The 20,090-nt window shown below is 41.1% G+C and overlaps 1 protein-coding gene and 1 long non-coding RNA gene across 5 annotated transcripts in view; one reads left to right on the top strand and one right to left on the bottom strand.

The window, feature by feature from the left end:
* Window positions 1–20,090, top strand: part of sdk2b (sidekick cell adhesion molecule 2b) — a 375,326-nt gene that overhangs the window by 132,562 nt on the left and 222,674 nt on the right. The gene's annotated exons all lie outside the window — the stretch shown is intronic.
* LOC121959285 lies at window positions 7,900–18,341 on the bottom strand. Its single transcript, XR_006106891.1, has 4 exons — window positions 18,133–18,341; window positions 17,609–17,696; window positions 8,787–8,863; window positions 7,900–8,087 (listed from the first exon to the last, which is right to left on the bottom strand). It is a non-coding gene; the product is annotated as an uncharacterized LOC121959285 (long non-coding RNA).

The raw sequence follows: 20,090 nt of genomic DNA, 5'->3' as shown, positions 1-20,090 counted from the left end.
CACCAATGAACCAAGAGCATAGATAAATTTAACTTTTAGTTCAGTTCTCCGCCAGAGAGGGCTTTTTTTTAAGAAGTGCTAAGCATACTATGGCCTGACCAATAAATCGGTCAGCAGATTTAATCCGCTGATAGTAATTAATACACACGATCACTTTGGTGGTTAATTATTCCTTTAATGTTTATAAGCTAGTGAGTCTCTTCCCCTCATCTACAGTGCATTGGCTTGAGTTCGTCAGCCCCTAAACGTGTCCAGTAACCAACAGAATCTGCTGTCTCGCGTTACCTGTTTTGGAAAGCATGCCCCAATGTGATTACTGCAGAAACTGATTGCATAGTCATCTGCCGAGCCGCCTCACCACGTCAAATGATGTCGAGCCTGAAAAGACAGCCTGAAAAATGCTAACAGTCAGAGAAAATCTTCCTGTCCTCCCAAAACTGACCGCCTCTTGGAGATTGATGGGGAGGAGAGTGTGCGAGTACGTGACTGCAAAACAGAACGACGGGATGCCCATTACAGGCTGCACTCACATCACATTTGCTCATAATTCAGCCTGACATGTTTGACTAGAATTTGATCTTGAGCAGAATTTATAATGACGTTCAGTGGGTTTTTACAGCACTTGTCAACACAATTAGATCGGAGTTTAGGGTCCGCAGGGGTTGAAGAGGTTAAAATCACGGTTTCATTTTGAATCGGGAGAGTCCACGTGATTTCAGTGTAGTTTAGCTCACATATTTTATTCCTGACTTGAACGATTTTTTTCCCCTGATTATTAAAGCTCCACACTTATTTCTCTAGCGTCCAAAGCGATGCTATTAGCCATCTGAGAGGGAGGAGGGGAGCTGACGGAGACAGCACGAGAGGGAGGGAGCGGGAAGAAGCAGAGAGAGAGGGAGCATGTTTAACATGACATCTAAGTATCTAATTGCCTCTGTGGCTATGTCGTCCTCCCAGACCGGGCTGCTGTTTTCACACATACACAAGCCCTGGGTCTCTGAGCGAACCCTAGTGTCCCCTTGTCCCCTCTGTGTGCTCTCTCGGAGCTTATAGCACATTTAATGCAGCAGAAGTGACTACATGTGAATAACAACTGGAAAATTGGAAGCTGGAAGATGGAAAGTCAGAGCGAGAAGATGACGCCCTTGCTAACAGAGCATTGTGTCTCACGATCACGGTTCTGTTAAAGGTCACAGAGCAAGATGTCATATATGCAGAGTAAATATTAATAACCTTCTAAACTGTCTGGTAGCATGTTCTCCTGGAATTTATAGTTCACCGACATACAGCTCTGCTAGAGGAAGCAATATAAATATTTGACTTCATGCAATCGGTATCACTGCTGGAGTGCTTCGCCGAAGTGCTTTAGTTCCTGTATCCTTTTTGTCAAGCTTATTTTTGGAGAATGGTAAATGAAGGAGAGCCGATAACCTTTTGCATGAGTGTGTTTGAATACAGACAGGCAGAGGGGTGGCGTCTGCCGTGACAGAGTTCAACAAAGGGAATCGTTAATACACAGCTGACAATTTTATGGATGTGCAGGCTGATGTCTTCCCATATAGTCATGTATAATTCACTCCCCCTCTTTAACTTTTTATTAAGTCGAAAGAGCGGCATATTGTCCATTGTCATCAACTTTCCCTTGCTTGTCTTTTTTTTGTTTTAATTCAGAAGACAGGAGACATCTCCTACAGAAAAGTGCCTCTCAGACAATACTATTTTACCCAGAGTGCTCGCAGTGGTTAATGTGAGTGACTATGGGGTTTTGTGATTTCAAGCTGTGTCCACTTTTCTCAGTCATCGCAATGTTTTCAGTTCCTTTCAGCCTGCCTGCTGTTTGCCAGGGTCAAATTAGATAGAAGGGATGTCGGGTCCTGGACCTTTTGTTGCTCTGTTGGTCTGATCCATCTGTTTCTTTGTGGGAGTCTCACCTCTCTGTGTCTTTTTGTGCCGTGTTTTTGTTCCAGGTGCAATATCAGTCACTAAAGAATACCTCAAGAGCAGCTTTCTCTACACCAGGGAGACTCAACTGGCTTTGCTTGGGGGCCACTTTTGCAAAATAACAGGAGGCCAGGGGCCAGTCGCAGCAGCCCTATACATGTTTCTAGGATTTTAGGACGTTTCTTAGGATTTAATGTAGTTTCAAAAATGTTAGAATGTGTCTGCATTTTTGGACATTTCTAGGATTTTAGGAAGTTTCTAGGATTTTAGGACTTTAAGGGCTTAGATGGGGCCTCCGTTGGGGCTGTAGGGAATCCTCCAAATGCACTTTTTGATAAACAATCTCTATTTTGATTATGTCTTATGCACTCTGGCACATTATGTACTCAAAGTTCCAAACAATGTGAAAAACTGTGAAAAATGTGAAAAACAGTGTAAATCACTTAATTATTGTGAATTAGAAAATGGTTGGGATACGACTCGCCATGCAATTGGGAGCCAGATTTGGTCCAAGGGCTGTAAGTTGTGTCACTGCTTTATTCACATTGTAGCCTAGATGCAATTCTTCCTGTAGTAACTTTGTACCGAGTGTCGCCGTCCCCTCCTTCACTGACTTTGTCTCTCTGGCTTTGTTTGTCTCAGTGGTGACATTTCATGCCTGTCATAGCCGCTGTCTCAGTGGTAGGGCAACGTAGAGGTGTAACTGTTAGCATATTCACCAGCAGAGTCTATTAAAGGCAGAGTGCTGTAATTCTTCTTTTCATGCCGAGGGCCTGCCTTCACTTTCAATGACACGCACAGTGATATGTGGAGAAAACCCAGCAGCATGTGGCAGCATCCGATTTACCACTTTAGGGCTGAGGTTCCCAATATAGAGCATTCTAATTTTCCACTCTGTTGCGTAGGATGCACTGTTTCAAGTTGTGTAATGGGATGGCTCTCAATGTGAAGTGCAGTGTAGTTTTTTACATTTATAATTCCACTTAGTCAAGTTTAATTCTCGTGGTTGCACCTTTACAAGTGATATGCACAGTTTTTAATTTGTAAATCAAGAGGTGCTGGAACAGAGAGGCTGCTAATCCAGCGGGTCGGGAGGAGAAGAAAAGTCACGGATCACATGCACAGAACACATCAAAACCACAGTGTTTGGTGTCCAGACAATACGTAGGTGCTGCTGTGCTGGTGTCACACCATTGTAGCAACGGCCTGTAATTCTGAAGCCCCAATATATTACAAAATGTCCCAAAGGACTGAAAGTCCATTTGCGCAATAGCCCGTTGTCCGGACAACAGACACTCATTTCTCTGAGGGGTCATTTATCCAAAATGTGCTACACATCCTCCCAAACAAAAGTAGATTACTATGTATTATAAAGAATGACATCGTTGTAACTTCCTACTACTGCAACAGCATGACCCGCCCTACTCTGCCTCTGATTGGCTTACCCTGATATTCTTACCATTACCAGTTTCACTCCTCTTGCCTAAATCTAAGCCAACCAAAAGAGGCATCAAGTTCCAGGGCTATGCTAAATCATATTGTTCATGGATCGTTTCTGGAGGTTAAAAGTCAAGGGAGCCCTATAAAATGACCATGCCATTTTTCCATCGCCGAAATTAAGCCTAGATTTGGAGCATTATGTCGCCCGATTACTAAGAAGTAAGAAATACAAGGTGTGCCACTGGATTCCTCAGGTATTCCTGTTTTATATCATACCAATATCATCATCGTTGCTTTAAAACTCAGTCCGGTACGGCCTCTTAAAGATGGTCACATCAGCCGGTGATTAATGCGATAAACAAAAATTAACTTGTTAATTATGGACCTTAATAGCATTGCTGTTAATGCAATAATGCTGACAGCCCTTTACAAATTTTGATACCGAAAAACGAGGTACTGGAGCTGTGCAAATAAGTATTGAAGCACAGGCAGTTAAAAACCAAGAGTTCCTGGATCTTGTTCCAGCAGGATCCGGCACAGATGAAGCTCTGGCTCTGCTTAGCTTCGAGCTATTGTGGTGGTAGAATCAGAATTCGCTGCAGTAACTTCAAACTCTACACACAGCACACACAATTAGTCAACACTCTCTCTGCGTGGTGTTCGTCCTATGATTGATTCATGCAGAGATGAATTGCTACATCACACCTTTACCCCCCCCCTCCCCCATTTCCTTTCTTTTCACCACTCTCATCACCACAGCAACAAAGCAGAGAGCACGCAGTATGCCCAGCATGTGCTGCGGTGCACGCACTTCTGCAAGCATTCTGTCAGAAAGTCCAAAGGCCCCAACTGCAAACAAAGAAGCTCCTGTGGATGTTTATTATGTATAGGGTTTTTCCCATATACCAGAGATTATATCCTCCGGGGCAGCCGAGTGAGCGAGATGGATTGTGGAGTGTGCATATTTGCCGAAGGGAGGAGGCGGAGGCTTTTTCTGACGTTTCAGCGAGATGCACGGCCTTCGTGGGATTGCATTACAATCCCTTTGCCCCCGTGTTGTTTTTCTGTCTTTCTTATTGCATCAGAAGGGTAATGCAGACTGTGGGTTAAGAATGAGCCAGACTAAAACATTTCACCTAAGGATATAATACATCTTTTTCGCCTTTTTTATGCACCTTAGAAGACCAGCCCTCTCGTAGAAAGACAATAACTTGTTTATGTTTTACTCCGTTATTGCATACTGTCAAGGCTTCTATTGTTGTGGGTGGCATAATTGAGTCTGGGTCTCCCGGTGAGAGCGCAGCACGGCTGGAAACCATCAGGTTTTTGGTAAACCTTTGACGCCAGAGTGCTTCATCTCTTCCCACTACAACTTCTGCGGATTCCCAGGAGTACCCACATGAGTTTCTTGTCATCATCCCGGTGTGTGATACGAGCACAGAAGTGCTGCGTTTCCCTTTTTTTGCTCAGCTTAAGATTTCAGTGACATGCTCATATTGACGAGCTTTGTCTTTTTCTCCAATTACACTTTTAACTCAGCCTCATGCCAGTGTTCCTTATCATGTGAAAGTGAGCCAGTTGTTCTCTCTCTCTCTGTAAGAGAAATGCATAATCTGTGCTTTTTCTTCCCTCCTTATGAGCACTTTTATGCTAATTTTATGTCTATTTACTCCGTGGCTGGCTGCAAGGGAGTATTTTTCTAATTCTCTATTTCACTTTCAATGCCGCGCACACTCTGATTCTCGCATGGGTATGAAAGGCAGGGGAGTGACACGTGAAAAGGGAATGGATTTCTTGTTCTTAGGGTGGTGGCAGCAGGTGGGAGCGTAATAGCAGGAGGTGTGTGGGAAGAAAAGAAAGCTGCCGTACCAGGTTGTAGTTCCTCGGGGATTTTGTAGCATGTGTGTTGTTTGTGTATTTGAATCCTGCTGTAAAATATGACTTAAAGCAGGCACTCGATGTGTTTTTTTTTCCCCCCATGCATGCACAGTAAATGTTTTTGTAGGTATTAAGTCACTTCAGAAACTTAAGAGCCTGGAAGCTCATAAATCCTTGCACCTGTGTACAGGATGGCTCATTCTCAACACACAAACACACTCTTAGACATATTAGCACCTGGATCCCAGTAGAAACATCCCACTGCTGGCTTACAGTATCACATTCAGTCTGGTAGTTGAGCCAATGGTGCATGCTGAAATTGCTGCATGACTAAGATCTTCTTCAGCACAGAATTATTAACCTACTTGATTGATTGCTGCTGCAAAAGACAGACAATCAATTTAACCAATTTCCTTCCCTCTGTCTCGTTTTCTGTGTTTCACACCCCGGATGGAACACTTAGGGGGGCAATGAAAAGAATAGCAACAAAATATTTCTGTAATTGCCTCTTCATGAAACTGTGTGTGTGGAGAGTGTGTCTGTGCACATGGCGGTCTGCAACGTTGTAAAAACCTGCCAGTTTACACCAAAGTGACTACACAAGACAGTGATGACCTCCACAGTGACATTTCTCTTTTTATCAGTTCTTACTTACAGCTCTTCAGGCGTATTTTGTAACTGGATAGAATTTATAGCTACTCAAAATATGAATGGGGATACTGAGACACTTGCTACAGTTGCATTTTAGTGATGAAACGGTGAAAACATAAGCAAACCGGCCAGAGCAATGTGTTTGTGACATATGTACACATGTAGCAAGCTGCAGCAGCAGCGACACACAGTTAAACAGCGACACACCGTGAGGAAGGAGACCTGGCAAACCTGTGAACAGCTGTAAATGAGACAGGCTTGGCGGGGATAGAGGGCTGTTATCAGAAAAAGCCACAGCAAGTGAACACGCCATGCGCGGACAGTTTACTGACTTGTCAGTGGACTTTACTACAAGGCGATTAACTGTTGAAACAAGTGACGTTCTAAAACCAGCAGCTGGAGATTTAACCAGCTGAGTTGCAGGTGACACTATCAGCCAGCCTGCGTCAGAATGAGACGGCCAGTGCCTGCCTGTTCTCATTCCAAAGTGGTAAAATGCCGCCGCTTTTGCAGCGATTTAAGATTTGATTTAACTTAAGCCACCTTTGCTTTGGTATGATGTGTCGCCAGGTGGTGTCAGATTTATCGTGACTAGAAGGAACCTTTTGTGGTGCTATAATACTCAGCCTGTCAGCCGAACAGCACCTGCCCGGCAGTATGATATGTGGACTTGGGGCATCAGTTGAACATGGCCGTGTTACCTGTTAAGGCTGTATGATACGCTGCTGGACAGTGTTAGGTTGAAACGCTGCCGGTATGAAGGTGATAATTGGAGCTGACAGGTCCCTAAAGGAAAAAACTTTTTTTTTTAAACCTAAGCACCCATGTCTACGTTGCCTAGACCTAATGATGTCCTTTTGTTGACATTACGGCATTGGTTGCCATGTGCTTTTGTTGCCTCAACATAACCAGGTGCTTTTCTTGATGTCTCGATGTTGGTTGCAGCATCAGCAACAGACGCAGAAAGAAAGCTAGAGCATAACATGTAGACGAAAAAGCCCACAGACAAAGCTGCGGTATCTGATGACTTGGGAGGAGAACATGTTGTCAGTTCACACCACTGAAACTTTTCTCTGCAATGTTCTAAAACGTGTGTGTGGGAGAGTGTGTCCATGTATTTGCATACAAAAGAAATTAGAGACAAAGTGAGCAAGGAGAGTGAAAATCAAATGAAATTGTTTTAGTATGGTTAAACTAGTATGGTTGAAGAATAGATTGAAGCATAGTCTTAAAACATTTTAGTAACTGGATCTCAGTGGAAAAGTCCCACTTCTGGCTTACAGGATCACATTCAGTCTGATTGAGCCAGTTGTGCATGCCGAGAATCCTGCACGAGTAAGATCCTCCTCAGCACAGAATTATTAGCTTATCTGACTGAGTGCTGTCAGATGAGACAGACAATCAATTTAACCAATTCTGTTTTCCTTCCCTCTGCCTTGTTTTCAGTGTTTCACACCTTGATTTAGACACTTAGGAGGGCAGGGAGGTAAAAAGAAAAGCAAGAAAGAGTTTCTGTAATTGGCTCCTAATTAAATTGTGTGTGCGGAGAGTGTGTCCGTGTATTTGCATTCTTTCTGCGGTGAAAGATATCAGAGACGAGGTGAGCAAGGAGGGTGAGAATGGAAAAAAAAGTTGTATGGTTGAACCTAAAAGAAGAGATTGAAGCTATTAATAATTAATCAACCTGCTCTTATCTTTAATCAAGTCGATAAGAGGCAGAAAATGAATTAAGAATAAAATGAAAGAGGGAAATCGGTGTAATGAGAGTGGTCTCTTGTGGTTTGCCTGTTAGTGCAAAGTCTCAGAGTCGATTGCTCAGGCTGAGAGGAGATTACTGGTCCATGGTTTTGATGATAGATGGCATCCTCAAAATGCTCTTGTGCGATGACTCTGGTAAATGCAGGACAGATAGAGATAAAGAAGATTAATTTCAAAGCTAATTTGCAAGTCGTAATTACAATGTATCCTGCTACGTACACTCACCAGATACACCTAGGGTCTTGCCCGTGACCGATGTAGTGCAACATCCCCAGGGCAATTTGAAATTCATCATCCTGCAAAGGCTTTCTGCAATAGTGGGTATTTACGCTGCACATCTAGTCACAGCTACAGCTGGGCTTAACCCGCCTGTCGGTGCCAGAGGCTGAAAGTCAAAGCTTTTCTTCCCCCAAGCCAACCTGAACATCAGAGGTGAGAGAAAAATGAGAAAAACACAGCAGAGTTCTTACTCAACTTGTGTCTTACAGAATGCAAATATCTATCAGATATCTCATTTTGCCCTTTTTATTTGCACTTTAACTGACAGGTGGCATTTCCAACCACATGTAGAAGTGATGTTACATGCAACTAAACCTTTTCTTGGAAAAGGTGCATGAACCTTGTCCAACTTTCCAAAGAAAGTTTACTTTTTCAACACATTTTTATCCAGGATGATAAGAATATATTTGACCTCCTCTGACATTTTCTACAAACATCTGGTGATTGCCCGGGGTGTTTGATCAGGCGTCAAGTAAGCTCATAGATCCACACTGCACTAAATCATCAGTCAGAGGGGACTCTGGCTCTGTCAGTTGCAGCTGACTCATATCGTTTTGCATCTAATGAATGTAAGTAAAAGCTCTTGTGCATTCTTGAAAGTCATAGATTTGAATCAACAATCTGACCCCTTAGTCGACTGAGATTGTTCTCCAGATTTTGTTGCAGAGTGAGCGTTCTTAACTTTCAAGCTACTCTGTGGTGTTCATAGCCTGTCAGAGTGGCTCTATTAGTCCAAATATAAACAGTATTATGATGTTTTCATATTGCTTATTACCACTGCAATACAAGTTGCGCCATGATGCCATTAGCACAGGTTGCTGATGTAAGCTTCCTTTTACCAGAATGTTGATGATGGATGCCAGTTCAGCCGATTTGCATAAATTAAAGCGGTTTAAGCTGGTACACCGGCCTGGACCTGCACAACCAGAAAACGACAGAATAAATACGCAGATTTTTAAAAAATCCTTCCACATGTTCACATTTTCTCATTTCTGCCTTCACAGCAGTAAACTGTAGTTTTTTTCCCTCCTCACTTCATCTCCTCTTACTCCTTCTCCACTTCACTTCCAGTTATCTTCTCTTGGTCCATCCAGCCTTGTACGATGTCGGCCATTTAATCAGAGTGATTATCTTACCACCAGATGCTGAAATATTTATGCCCTCCAACCACAACCTGACATTTAACAAGCACAGAAATGGACCTGATCTCAGACGAACACAAAAGCAGACACCTTACTTGGGTTTAATGCACATAGACAGGCCCACAGTGGTAACAGTTACAGCTGATAACCTCAACACCTGACCGTGTAACCACATCTCACCACAGCGTGTGTGTGTGTGTGTGTGTGTGTGTCTGCGGGCCGGGGTTCAGACTCTCAGTCATAATCAGCTCAGTCAGCGGGGTGTCAGTCTGCGCAGTGATTGGTCAGCATTTAGTGATGAGCCCTGAAGGTTAGAGGTTGAGGTTCCTGGCAGGAGGCTGGCTCCAGAGGTGTCGGGGTCGGTACAACTCGTACCCGATGGACAAAGTCACAGACTGCATACATAACTCAATATTCAGGAAGCTTGATTAATGCTTGTTGGTGTCTTGTAGTTCAGTAAAATAAAATAACTTATATAATATGACTTTGGATGAATTGCTGACTTTTTGCAATGTCGATAACATCTGTTTGTTTTACCACATAAAAAAGTAATAATTAATGTTTTATTGAGGGAGGGACATTTGGAAACTGTCAGTCAGTGGAGAAATGCTAATAGCACTGCGAACTAAGACGATGTGAAAATTTGGTAACACCTTCTATGAAGACCACATCTATAATGCATTATGAGGGAATTCATGGTGAATTATAATGTATTAAAAAAGCTTTATAACAACACTCATAAACACACATAATGCTTACTGGTGCACTATTGACTGTCATAAAACATTATAGATATGACTTACGATGAATTATAAATCATCATTACATGTTTTAAGTAAAGTGAGGTGCATATTGATGCATTTATAATAATGGATGCTTCATCATAATGTTTAATGTTTGTTGTTAACTAAAGTATAATGTGTATTCATGCAATTATAAAACTCTGTCGCATCATAAGTGATTAATGCCAACCATACACTAGAATGTTTTGAAAATACTTTTAAAAGACTGAAGTGTGACACCCTGTCACATCTAAAGACAATGTGAAAGAAGTCCAAGAAATGGTTAAAAAAACACACAAAAATCCCCACTAAAAATAATGACAATAAAAACAATAAGTAACAATCATTTCTGTGAATTAACCAAAACAGGAGCACTGTACAGTAACTGTATGATCTAGCATATACTTAAAATGATCTACAGACATGTACCTTTGTAATATTAATACATCTTGTTAGTTGTTCCATTGATTTGGTGTAAAAAGCTAAAAGCTAATGAACAAAGCACAGTACTGATCTGAGGAGTTTTGAGGGATAAAAATTCCACATTAAGTCTTAGCCCAGTGTATGTGCTGGCATACTTTAACCACTTTTTCATGGCAATTTTACCAATTTTAATATTTAAACAATCAAACAAAACCAAAACATTATCTGAATCCCAAAATGTAACATCTACTCAACACCCAATGAGCAAATATCCAAACAGTAGAATATTTGGGTCCATCCCTACAGACACCCTGGTTCAAATGAACCCAAAAAAACACAAGAACAATTGATTAACAAAGCAACAAATGTGCTTTAGCAGACAATGCCAGCTGTCAGGTTGAGGAAAAGAAAAAGGAAACAAAGATTGGAGGTACAGTTGGGTCTTCGGTCACATGTGGACCAATCACTGCGAAATAATGTTACCAGTAGAAACCAATTTCTTGTGGCTATTTAAAGAGACAGACAGAATCGAGGAAAACTCCCATGACACAACAATCTCCGCCCAGTGCTCAGCACCACTTCCTGACCGTCCAATTTCCTGTCAGCCTTGTTGTGCACTCACGTTTGTGTGTGTGTGGCTCGCCGGCTTTTCTCTAATTTCCTCCCTACCTGTGCCCGGCTGAATTGCTTCCTGTGTGTGATTGATTTGCACTTAATGGGGACACCTCTTTCTCTCCGCGGCTCCCTTTTCTGTCTCTCCATCTCCATCTTGTCCGCCCTTGTGTACACGTGTGATAGTAGTAACAAAACATAATAATATGATATGATAAGAGGGCCGAGGCCTGGCACCTCAACTTATCAAAAACCATGTTATTACAGGACGAAATGATCCAACAGCTAATGGCTGTATTCACTTGGGTAAAAATGAGTCATCAGTGGGTCAGAATGAAACTCGGCACCATTAGTCAGGTAGTTTTGTCTCTGATCTATGCACACGCGCTGACATTAATTGAGCCCATCAGTTATTGCTGAAACACACACTTGCCTATGAAACGCCTCTGTTTTCGTTCAGTCCATTTCCCAAAAATGTATTAAAGCTTTTTTATTCCTCAAGATAAAGCAAAGGAAATAAGATTCTCTTTGAATCGAAGTGTAAATTGTGCCGAAATGGAAAAACAAAACAAATCAGACAACAATGAAACTCTTCTTACAAGAAAAGCAGTCTATCTAACTTGTCAATCTTTTGAAATTTTCTAATTTATATTTCCTTTTGTAATGCCGCTGCCGAGAAAAATAGAGTACATCCAATGATGCGGGTATAGTCCTGAATTCATTTCCGTCCCATTCACCAAGTTTATTCTCAAGGCAAAGTAAGTTCATGAGCAACAACTTATTCAAAACACCATCTAAGAGTTTTTTTAAGTGCATTTTTTAGTTAGTACATTTCCTCTTGTCGGCGGGCTTCGCAACCGTACAGAGTGTTCTGGAGGACTTTAAACGGCTGCAAGATTTCGGCTCTGACAGTGAGGGAGCTCGGGGCCCAAACTCAGAGGAGCCATGGTTGAAAGGCTGCATGATTTCAAAGATATCAGACTTCTGCCCTGAAACCAGCAGACTGGGGGAGCTGCTACACTCTTAGAAATAAAGGCTCCAAAAGGGTTCATCCTGAAGGGTGGAGGTTCTACCCAGAACCATTTGCTTCCGAAGAACCTTGTTTTTAAGAAAGGGTTCTTCAAGGGTTCTTTGTAAGTCTAAAAGTTACATTAAGAACCAAAACCATGGTTAGTGGAAGAGCGGTCTATGGGTAACGTAGTCAATTACTACTGGGTTCTAGATTCAACCCTTGGATGAAAGGATTCTCAGTAGAATCCCCTGGGTAGGTTCTATTTGTATATCAAAGGGTTCTCGGTAGAAACCCTTGGGTAGGTTCTTGATGAAGGAATATAAAAGGTTTTTCAGTAGACCTGGATTTCTAGGTTTTAGATGAAATCCTTGTAATAATAAAAGGTTCTTGATATAACTCCCTGGATGGGTTCCAGATAAAACCCTTGGTAAACAAATTGGCTCTCAATAGAACTAACTGGTTGAGTTCTAGATGAAACCCATGAATTATAAACAGGTTCTCAATAGAATCCACTGTCCAGGTTCTAGATAAAACATTTGGAATATGAATTGGTTCTCGGTAGAATCCTCAGGGTGGGTTCTAGATGAAACACTTGGAATAAAAAATGGATTCTCCTTAGAGTCCACCAGGGGAAGGGTTCTCTGGGTTCTCTTATAGGGGGTTTTGGGTGAAAACTCTCATGGATGGTTCTAGGTATTACCCTTTATGTTGGGTTCTAGGTAAATCCCTCTTAAAGGGTTTCTGTTGGAACCTTAATAAAATGTTCTACAGGAAAGCAAGAAAGGTTCTCCTGGGGGAACAAGCCTATATATGTTTCTGGTTATCACCTTTTTTCTAAGAGTGTAGTTCCAGGCAGGTTTCCCCCATGAAAATGTTCAAAAAATTCATTACTGCTTTCGTTTTCTTTCTGATTATTCCGTCCTGTCCCAATTTTTTCGTTTTCTATCAAGGCGAGACTTGACTATCTGTCCGTCCGTCCAGTCTTTTGCTGCCTCTCTCCCTGCTTTAGTTGCTGGGCAGCCAGAAGTGCGAGTCTCCCTCGCCGCACTCCAGCAGAGCCGTTCTCAAAGGACTTCTAAAAGCAGGCTGCGAACAGTATGACGAATGTGTTGCTTGCCGTTGCTGTCACTGTCACTGACGTACAATTTGTGAAAAAGACACGGCGAGAAAACCAGCAAAGAGTCCGGACTCTATGGGGAGCCGGTGACATCAGAGGAAGCCGGTCACCCCTCCCTGCTCCTGCGTTTGCCGTCTCATCTCTCTCCCTCTCTGTCACTGCCGTCTTCCAGTCGGCCTTTGAGCTCACCCTTTTTAACCGGCTCTGGCGTTCTGCTGCTGCTGACCTATAAAATGTGGAGCCTGTCAACATCTGTTGAAAGACACGGCGAGTGATGATGATGATGGGATTTACATACTATTAATGATTTGGGAAGGAGGAAAGTGTGATGAGGGAGAGGAGGTTGGGTGGTTAATGGATGATGTGTGGATGTGTTCCAAATGTTAATGTGCCTTTTTGGGACCAAAGAAAAGGTCTGTGAGCAGAGAGGGGGAAAGAAATCGTTTCAGTGGTCAGAACCAGGGATGTGTACGTGTTGACCGACATTATTTTTATTTTTTATTTTTTAGCCTCTGGCATGAAGAAGAGAAACTTGGCTCACAGTCGTTGTGGTGTTAGATGGTTGATTATAACCACTTCTGTGCTTTGTCTCAACCTATAGTCATTCTTTATATAATTATTACCTGTATTACTGTTTTTATTGCCACTTGGATGAAGCTGAAATTTACTGTTGACTGTAAACCCTTTGAAAACCTGGAACAAAATCATTTTTCTTGTGCCATGTGTGTCTCAGATGCCTTTCACAATTATTTAAACCTTTGAACTCAAATTGGTGTAATTTGGGGGAAAAGATGGAATGAAATGTTCCACAAATCGCAAGATATTGCTAAATTTAGAGAATTATTGTTAAACAAAACCCCTCCCAAAAAAAACCCAACAATATTTATAATTTTTTAATTTTTTTTTACTTTCTTTTTTTCCCCAAAAACATCTCAAATAATTTTGGGTTATTTCTTCTGTTGTTGTTCAGTACAGTCTTCCCGTGTTTTTGAAAGAAGCCAGTTTTCTCTAGTTTCTAAGGGTCAGTCACCAAGATTATTTTTAACCAGTTTCGCATGTTTGTCAATTATTATTTTGAAAACATGGCAAAAAACTTAGCAAGCAAATTGCAAGAAATTAGCAAAAGATTACAAGAAAAAAGCCCTAAAAAAGAGGAAAAAAGAGAGAGTAAATTATGAGAATTTTTTTAAAAAGAAATGTAGAAAAAAATACTGTAAACCACATTTATAATTTTAAGTATTATAATTATGTATTTAACATTATGCCATAGATCATTTATTTTTATTTTTTTAGTGCTTCTTTAGGGGCAGGTAATTTCCTTGTTTGATTGTTTTTTATTTTTCTTTCCTCTTGCAAATTTTCAGGTCATGTTTCGGTAATTTATTGGCAATATGAAGGAACCAGATCAATTTTCTCAGGTTTCAAAGGGTTTGTGAGTGTTATGCTAACGAAAGCACAGTTAACCGAAAGTCTGCCTATTTACACATCCAGCAGTTAGAGGAACATTATCATCATATGGAGTCATGTTTGTGGTCACCTGGATATTTTCAGTCTATTCACTCTCCTTGAGCTCAACTCAACCTTCACCTGCTAAATGCTCCACTCTGCTCACCGACATAGTTGCCGTTTGGTCTGAGCAGGCAGTGTACAGTGTGTCTTTAAGGCTGCCTGTAATATCAATTGTCTCTTTTCTGCTCTCTCTGTCTCTCAAGTTTGATAAAACCATGACTGTGATTGAAGGCTTGAATTGGACGTGATTTCCAGAGAGGGTTGTCTTGTAGTCTCACCACCGCAGACGTGCTGAGTGAAAGGTGTTAATGCACATGTTTTTTCTGCAGTAGTGGAACAAGGATAGTTGTCCCATTCACTTTGCAAAATACATGGCAGGTTCATTCTTACATTCACACATTCTTATCCTAATCCTAACCAATCCAACCAACGAAGAGTTAGTAGCCAATCGTAGGGAGGGTAGGGCATGTTCTTCCTTCGCTGTCCGAGGTTTCGAAAATTTGCAAGGGGGAGCAAATGACATGCAATTGTTCTGACAGCCCAAAATGCCGAAGCCCAATTAGTTAAAAAAATGTCTGTTTCTTCGTAATGTTTCAGACTGTTTCAGTAATTCATCCCTGCTTTTTGTGCCACCAAACATGGGTGTTTCAAGCCAAAACATGATCATTTGGCAATCATATCCAAGTGTTTTTTGTGCCTATATCTAACCACACATTCACCGCAATGTTGCTGAGAAATGTAACATGTCCATGGTCGACAGAAATATACAATGGAAACATTTCTTTTGGTAATTAGGTTGGAGAAATGGTACTTTGGAGCAATGGGAGTTTGTTTTGGGGCTAACGAGCTGTCATAGAAATTGACTTTCAGTTCCAAGGGACACTTTTCAGACTAATGGGGCTTTGAAAATTTGGGCTGTACCACCTTGTTGTATTAGTTGTGTAGGCAATAACAAAATTTGAACACAAGTAGTCAGCTGGAGACGCATAATAGACAAAAGTTTGAAAGGCGATGTGTCTCGGCTGTCCATTTATGTTCATATTAATGAAACCCATGTTAATACCAGGTGTAAAAAGGCTCTTTATCTGTAAAAAAAGTGTGTGTGATTGTCTGTCTTCTCTTTTTGCGAGGAAATCTGTGGAGCTTCTCTCCCATGCGCCTGCACTCTATCAACATTCATGTCTCCGAAAATGCATTTGGACATGGTCGCACCATGTTGCAGCATATGTCTAAGCGTGTATGCTGCTCAGTACCTTGAAAAAAGTAAAAGCCCCTCTCACCTCTTGGTTAGCCGAGCGACGCGGAAAAGCCGTCCCAGCGGAGCGACACGGCCATTTTTCACCTGACTCCAACATATTACTTCATTTCCCCTGGTACAGACAGCCCGCTCTCCCCGCTGGCCTTACTGCTCTGACCTCCAGACCTAACCCGCAAAACTCTCTCCTCCATCCGCCTCTATCCCTCCTTCCAGCTCTTTATCCGTCCCTTTCTCCTCCCCCAATCGGTCTGGGGTCCAGCAGCTGATGGATGGCCCCTCAGGAGAAGGTTGCGGGAAGGGTCAGGTATGATTTCTGGAACTTTTCAGAGGTACGGAGGACGAATTGAGGAGAGATTGGCACAGATTTGAGGAAAGAGAGAAATGAAGGTAGGGGGCAAAAGGAGGAAAATACTAAAAATTGTCAGTCTGTACAAACAATTCATCCCCAATGTTGCGCCTGCTTTCTCCACCTCCTCCTCCCCTGCGGACCACCGCATCCTTATTTTTCATCACCTGCGTCTTCCCCTAGCCCCATTCTGCCTGTGTTGTCTGCTGTCAGTAAAATCGACTGGGGACTGCTGAGTATTCTGGTACATGTTGGTATGGTTGCTAGAGTGCGCTCACTAAGTATTTGTTTGGGCTGTCAAGGTGTCTCCTGAGTGCCTGCTTGCCTTCTGTTGAATATTTATCACTTATTTAATGCCGCTGCCCCCTCCAGAGAGTTGGACTCTGCTTCTAATACCTCCCACCCTCGTTCTTTCTCTCTATACTTTTCTGTCATTGCCCTTGCTCTTTCTTTTTCTCCATGGTGCTCTGAATGCAGTATTTTCTTGTACACTTTGTCTGTGTCACAGTCTGTCTCGGACTCGTTCATATATAACCCTTTGAAATCTGGATCAACAACACTTTTCTTGTGCTGCACTTAGGTGCCTTTCTCAAGTATTTAAACCTCTGAATACTGAGCATTTGATTTCTTTGGAAAACATGGGGACAAAAGGCATTGAGCATCTTGGCAAGAAGTGTCCAACAAATTGCAAGAAATTAGTAGATTTAGAAAATTGTTTTTTTTAAAGGTTTGTTAGGGATTTTCTTTTGTTTTCTTTTTTTTCTTTTGTTAAATTTTCAGGTACTTTTCTTGTACAAGCTAATATGCCCAGGTTTTACTTGGTTAACCCTTTCAAACCTGAGCAAATTGGCTTGACTTCTTTCACAAACATGGAAAGAGGCAATGAGCAAGGAAAAAAGAAAATTTAGCATGAAATTAGTAAAAAAAAAAAAAAAAGTAATAAAAAAGTAATAAATAAAAGTAATAAAATAATAGAGAAAAAAGAAGAAACAAAGAAAAAGGTAAAACTAATAATAACAAACAAGGCAAAAAAAATCTATAACATAAATATGTAATTATGATAATTATAAATATAGTTGTTTTTACTGGATTCTTTACCCCTAGCTTTTTAAAAATATTTTTTTTTAATCTACTATTTTTTTTTTTCAATTTGTGGAACATATCTGACCAAGTGTCTTATTACATTTTCCCATGCTTTTTTTTTTTTAAAGAAATCACCCCAATCCTCCCTGGGTTCAAGGGTTTAATACGTGTGAAAGGCTTCTGAAGGGAGCACAAGAAAGTGATGTTGCTCCAGGTTTCAAAGGGTTAAACCCCCCTTACAAGAGTACTTACCCATATGAACATCTGTATCTGTTGTTATCTTTTCATTTCAATCAACCCTAAACATCCAAGATGTTGCGTCACAAACATTTAGGGTTATTCCCCGATCTGTCAGCTTTTAAAAGCTATACGCTTACCTGTAACGTCATCATGAGACCATTGCTGGAGAGATCAGTGGATAACAAAAGCCAGAACAAGATGCCGAGGGAGAAGCTGTACCTCTACCTGAAAAGAGAAAGGAAAAGAGTCGGAAACTTCGTAGATAAAATAGTCCCCGGTGTGTGTGTTTCTCCTCTCCCTTCAGTCCCAACATTTATTCTCATCACTCACACAAAACTATGAGATAGAGAAGAAAGTAAAAGTTCTGCACAGGAGAAAAATCTCTTTCTTTAAAGAGTTATTCATCAGAAAAAGAGAACAGTACGTCGGTAGCATCTGCACAGGAAATGTCACCGAGCAAAATGGACAATAAGAAAGCGAGAAAAGACGGGAGAAAAAGAAAAAGCTAGAGGAGGATATAGGTACAGGTTTAAAGAAAGGGCTTGTGGAAAATTTGATTCAATAAAACAGTGAGAGAGGCGGTGGGAGTTGGCGGCGGTAAAGAAAACAATGGAGCTGTGTGAGGCTTTCTTTGATATTGCAATCCGAACACAACACTCACCAGATATTGCTCTTTCTCTTTCTTCTCACTCGCGCTCTCTTTTCAGTGGTCACTTGTGTCATCTCGCACGCTTTGTTTTCCGAGATCAAAGTCTCATATCCATCAAAAATCACGTTTCTGCTGTTACATCATTCTGTCCATATCACATTGTTGAGGGGCGTACTTCTGGTGCTCGGTCGTAGCCTTAATAAGAAACGGCGCTGGGCCGGCTGCTGGTATCAGGCGAAAACGCTCGAGCTTCAGTGCAGAACTGTCAACAGCATGATGCGGTGTCGTCAGTGAGAAATTTGAACCTTTAGTTCATGTGCAGTGTGCAGGACTTTGTCAGATGGAACTTGCCAGAAGTTTGTTGTTAGTAACTTAAACAACTCGCCTTTTATCAAAATACCACCACAAGAATTCACTTTTACATGCCGTAGTGTTTTTAAAAATGATTCGGAAATAAGTAGGCTATACAAAAAAATGCAAATGTGAGAAAATGTTTGATTCCGATTATGTTTGTTGTCTTATTTTAGCGATGACATTACTGTTTCCTATAGAGTTTAATCGCCAATCAAAGTACTCAATGCACAGAGAATACAAAGACCGGATTAATTTTGTACTTTTTTTATTTATTTATTTTTTACAAAAGATGTTCCAAATGAATGAATGAATGAATTAACATTCAATGGCCCTAATACACTGTTGTAACATTATAACATTTTACTAAATTTGTGTATCTTAATTCTAGAGAAAACAAGCTAAATTTACTTGGAAAAACTGACTTTTTTCTAACTACTTTCTAACTGGTTTGAAAAATTAGCTCTTGGAGGTATAATCATGTAGACTACATAAACACGTGTATACTTTATAGAAAATAATCGGACACCGTACGCCCCACTGTGTCGCAGCCCCCCTCCCAATCTGAAGTTCGGAAATTCCCACCGGCTCTATTAGAAGTCAGGACAGTAGCGTTGTCCCCCATCTTGAAGCCATTTTGCCAGGAAATGGTTTAATTCCCTCATCTGGATCCCATTACAGCCAGGCGGACTGCTATTCCTGTGAAGCCTGTACAGTGTAATTAAGGGCTTTGTGTCTCACAGCCAGCCACAGCTTTCTTTCTTCCTCTCACTACCTCCCTGTCCTTTATCACGTTTTTTTCCCTCTTAACCTCATGCCACTTCTCTGGAGACTCACTCACATACCCGCCGGCAAATATATGCTATACATACCTAAACACACACACACACACATTCCTACTCTAACATACATCTCTTTATGTTTCACACAGAATAGAGTAAGAGGAAGCCTTTCATCCAGAGCGTTCTGCTTAGCCTGGCAAAGTTTTAGTTTTTGACCCAGATTGGACTGCAGCCAGATATCACTGTACAAAATCGTGTATTTACCGCCACGTTGGTTCTGTTTGTACTGGACATGTTCCCTTTTTCCACACATAACCCACTTCCTCAGAGGGAAAAATGTGCGGCAACATAAAATTTAAATGTGCAGTTTCCTGTAATCCTGGTGCAAGATCCGTATATCCATGACAACATGGTACATTAGTCGATACCAACGTCCACTGAGCAGTTTCTAATCCGCTACCTTCATGGTTAAAGTGTGGTTAAGTTTGTGTAACTGAATTTTTTTAATTAACCCCCAACCTGAGCCGATTTAATGATTATTAACTTCTAACAATTTCTCAAGCTTTCAATTCAGTTCAAAGTTGCTTTATTGGCATCACCATTGCAAAAAAAAAAAATTGCTAAAGCATTACATGTAACACAAACAAACCTATGCATATTCACAGTATGCATAGTATATAAATATAAACATTTTGAAAAATACTCAATAATTTATCAATAAAATATAAACAGTAGTTAATAAGATGAATTCTCTAGTAACTAATTACACGTTAATCAAGATGACCAAGATAAATAGTAGATAACAGTAATAGTCATTATTAAATTACTAGAAAATAT

The sequence above is a fragment of the Plectropomus leopardus genome, chromosome 19 (genome assembly GCF_008729295.1).
Source record: "Plectropomus leopardus isolate mb chromosome 19, YSFRI_Pleo_2.0, whole genome shotgun sequence".
NCBI lineage: Eukaryota > Metazoa > Chordata > Actinopteri > Perciformes > Serranidae > Plectropomus > Plectropomus leopardus.
The sequence above is the reverse complement of the archived record's forward strand: the minus strand, read 5'-3'. Positions and strand labels throughout refer to the sequence as shown.